Source organism: Bison bison, unplaced genomic scaffold (assembly GCF_000754665.1).
Source record: "Bison bison bison isolate TAMUID 2011002044 unplaced genomic scaffold, Bison_UMD1.0 scf7180017853857, whole genome shotgun sequence".
NCBI classification, from domain to species: Eukaryota; Metazoa; Chordata; class Mammalia; order Artiodactyla; family Bovidae; genus Bison; species Bison bison.
The window spans coordinates 26,394-30,935 of record NW_011484430.1 but is presented as its reverse complement, the minus strand read 5'-3'; positions in this window follow the sequence as shown (position 1 = coordinate 30,935).

The following is a 4,542-nucleotide window of genomic DNA, read 5'->3' as shown; positions in this document are numbered from 1 at the left end:
ACTTTTTTGAAATTAGCTTTCTCAACTTTTTCCCCAGCATCAGGGTCTTTTACAGTGAGTTGTCTCTTCACATTAGGTGGCCAAAGTATTGGAGCTTCAGCTTCAGCATCAGTCCTTCCAATGATTATTCAGAGTTGATTTCCTTTAGGATCGACTGGTTTGATCTCCTTGTGTCCAAGGGACTCTCAAGAGTCTTTTCCAGGACCACAGTTCAAAAACATCAATTCTTCCACTGGGTACTCAGCTTTATTTTTTTTAATTTATTTATTTTAATTGAAGGATAATTGCTTTACAGTATTTTGTTGGTTTCTACCAAATATCAACATGAATCAGCTATAGGTTTATCCATGTCCCCACCCACTTACACACCTCTCCCACCTTCCTCCTCATGCTGCCCCACTAGGGTGTGGGTGGGATGTATGGAAAGAATAACATGGAAATATACATGACCATATGTAAAATATATAGCCAGTGGGAATTTGCTGTATGACACAGGGAATTCAAACCAGGGCTCAATAACAAGCTCAATCTTCTTTATGGTCCAACTCTCACATCCACGTACATGACTACCGGAAAAAGCATAGCTTTGACTATTTGGACCTTTGTCGGCAAGGTGATGTCTCTGCTTTTCAATAAGCTATCTAGGTTTGTCACACCTTTTCTTCCCAGAAACAAATGTTTTTGTTTGTTTTTTTATTTTAAATTTCATGGCTGCAGTCACCTTCCAAGGTGAATTTGGAGCCCAAGAAAATAAAATCAATCACTGCTTCCACTTTCTCCTCTGTTATTTGCCATGAAGTGATGGGACCCAATGCCATAATCTTAGTGTTTTTAATGCTGAATTTCAAGCCAAGCCTTTTCACTCTCCTTTTTCACTGTCATCAAAAGACAAATTTCTTTTCACTTTCTGAAGTTAGAGTGGTATCATCCACATATCTGAGGATGAGATATATTGACATTTCTCCTGGCAATCTTGATTCTGGCTTGTGATTCATCCAGCCCGACATTTTGCATGATATAATCTGCATATAAATTAAATAACCATGAATGACAATACACATCTTTGCCATACTCCTTTCCCAAACTGGAACTAGTCTATTTTTCCATATCTGGTTCTAGCTGTTCCTTCTTGACCCACATCCAGGTTTCTCAGGAGACAGGTAAGGTAGTCTGGTACTCCAATCTTCTAAGAATTTTCCACAATTCGTTGTGATCCACACAGTCAAAGCTTTAGTGTAGTCAATGAAGCAGAAGTATATGTTTTTCTGTAACTCCTTTGATTCCTTCATGATCAAAGGATTGTTGATCATGGAGGAATCAAAGGATTGCTGGCAATTGGATCTCTGGTTCCTCTGCCTTTGTGAAATCCAGCTGCACATCTGGAGGTGTTGTAGTTCTTCATAGAATGGGTCAACTTCAGCTTTTTTGGCCTCAGTGGTTGGGACATAGACTTGAATTTGTGGCATACTGAATGGTTTGCCTTGGAAATGAATGATATCATTCTATCCTTTTTAAGATTGCACCCATGTACTGCATTTCAGACTATTTTATGGATGATGAGGTCTACTCCATTTCTTCTAAGGGATTCTTGCCCAAAGTAATAGATATAATTGTCATCTGGAATTAGAACTATAATATAGTTCATTAAATGGAGATATTAAATTCATGTTTGGAAGTTTATTACTGTCCAAACAACAACTTCATGGATTACAACTGTAAACTCAAGATATGACTTTTTAGCAGAGATTGCAGTGTAGCAATTGAATTAAGTAGGTTTCAAAGGTTTGACTTCAATCATTAGCAAATAAAAATGCTTTCAACTTTGCAAAAATCTAATCATGTTCACCTATACCTTTTCATAGGGCTGATAATCATATCACTTGGAGGAAATGGGTGTGGTCTTCAAAGAATATATAAAACATTCCCTGAAGATGCAATTGCATTCTTCTCCAGCATCCAAAGCTGTCCAGATTCGAGTCTGTTGCACAGAGGAGAATTTTTAAAGTTCCTGCCAGAAGGAGGTGAGCACCTAAGTGCTGACCTGAATTGAGTAGCTACTTACCGAACAGGAATGAAATTTCATCAACTACATTTCATCAAGTGCACCCAAAGGTGAGTTCTTATCAAGGTACAATGAAATTCTGCTATGCTTATTTAAAAATGAAACTTTAATGGTAATTGCTGACAGAAATGTAATTTTTTTCTATCAGTACTATCTATATGTGAACACTGCATCAAGCATTTATTCCCTGTTGAATTTGTAGATAAGTAACTTCTTTTACCCACACTATGTCAAGTAGCTTCCTTATAAAATGTGGGTAAAAATAGAAAATTAGTAAATGTTGTTGAGAAAATTGAAATAGTTAATTCATATAAAAAGAGTTAATCTAATACCTAGAAATATTTATAAAAAATAAACAAAACAACAGGCTTCTCCTGTTGTTGTTGAGTGGCTAAGTCATGTCTGACTCCTTGGGACACCATGAACCAGCCCACCAGGCTCGCCTGTCATGGGATTTCCCAGGCAAGAATACTGCAGTGGATTGCCACCTCCTTCTCTAGTGGATCTTTGTGACCAAGGGATCAAACCTCCGTCTCCTGCATAGGCAAGTGGATTTTTTTTATCACAGAACCACTTGGGAAGCCCATTATGTTCTCCTATTATTTTAAAAGTATCATGATCATTGATGTCATTAGTATAAAAGTTATTTTCTTAAATAATTCTTGGCCAGTTTCTCACCCATTCTACACATGCTTTCTTTAATACTTTCTCCCTGTTCATCAGCTATCTCCTCAATTGATGCACGTTTCAGTCAAAGGCTTTAAGTTCTATACTATTGAAAATTGTGGTCATCTATCAGAATTCCATAAATCTCTTATTAACAATTTTTACAAGAAATAGATCTGTACACTATGGCTTTACTGTCAAGCTGTTTTGGAAAGGCATCTTAAAGTTGATGTTATACTCATTCAATTAGCAAAAGTTTTTCTTTCTGTCTCTTTTCATGACCAGACCCGAAATCTGAGCCTTGGAAAGATGTAGCCTCTTCTATTCGATTTCTCATAGACAGGGAAGGAAATAGGCATCATATATTTAAAGCAAATGTTTAGTCACAATGTATGATAACTGAAAGTATATATTCATGCTCACTTTGTCTTAGCCAAATACTTTCCACTTACCTACTTACCTGCATAGGTATTGTCCGAGAAAACAAGTAGTTTTAGGTTTTAAAATTGACATCGAATTTTAAAATAACTTAATAAAGCAACTTTAATATATTAATATCTGTAATGTTAAGCTATTTAATCATCATTATTTCATGACCTTATGTTACTAGAGGTTCTTAAGTCTTAAAAGAGTTTTCTAGAGACCCAAGTACTTGTAAAACACACAGTACTCCTAAAATGTTCAACATAATGTATATATTTCATATCCTTCACACAGATGAACATGAGTTAAATGGGTGAATTAATCAGAAAACTTCCTTGAAATGGTCACATTTGCTATCATTTTAGAGCCCTCACTTTGCAGTGTGTAAGTGAAAAGTGTTCAGGATAGATCTAATCAGCCAGTAAGGACTCCAAAGGCGTGAAGTGGACAGACAGCAAAGTCTCAGAGAACAAAGAACCTGATGCTGCTTCCATTAACCAAATGTTTGGAATTTCCAGGGTAGAGAGGAAATCCTTGTGTATATTCAAACTTATTTCTTTGCTTTTAGTAAACAACTGATTCTTTTTTTTTTCTTTTTTTCTTTTTTTGGCATTTTATTTATTTTTTTTCTAATTTTATTTTATTTTTAAACTTTACATAATTGTATTAGTTTTGCCAAATATCAAAATGAATCCACCACAGGTATACATGTGTTCCCCATCCCGAACCCTCCTCCCTCCTCTCTCCCCATACCATCCCTCTGGGCCGTCCCAGTGCACCAGCCCCAAGCATCCAGCATCGTGCATCGAGCCTGGACTGGCAACTCATTTCCTACATGATATTTTACATGTTTCATTGCCATTCTCCCAAATCTTCCCACCCTCTCCCTCTCCCACAGAGTCCAAAACACTGTTCTATACATCAGTGTCTCTTTTGCTGTCTCATACACCGGGTTATTCTTACCATCTTTCTAAATTCCATATATATGCGTTAGTATACTGTATTTATGTTTTTCCTTCTGGCTTACTTCACTCTGTATAATAGGCTCCAGTTTCATCCACCTCATTAGAACTGATTCAAATGTATTCTTTTTAATGGCTGAGTAATACTCCATTGTGTATATGTACCACAGCTTTCTTATCCATTCATCTGCTGATGGACATCTAGGTTGCTTCCATGTCTTGGCTATTATAAACAGTGCTGCGATGAACATTGGGGTACACGTGTCTCTTTCCCTTCTGGTTTCCTCAGTGTGTATGCCCAGCAGTGGGGTTGCTGGATCATAAGGCAGTTCTATTTCCAGTTTTTTAAGGAATCTCCACACTGTTCTCCATAGTGGCTGTACTAGTTTGCATTCCCACCAACAGTGTAAGAGGGTTCCCTTTTCTCCA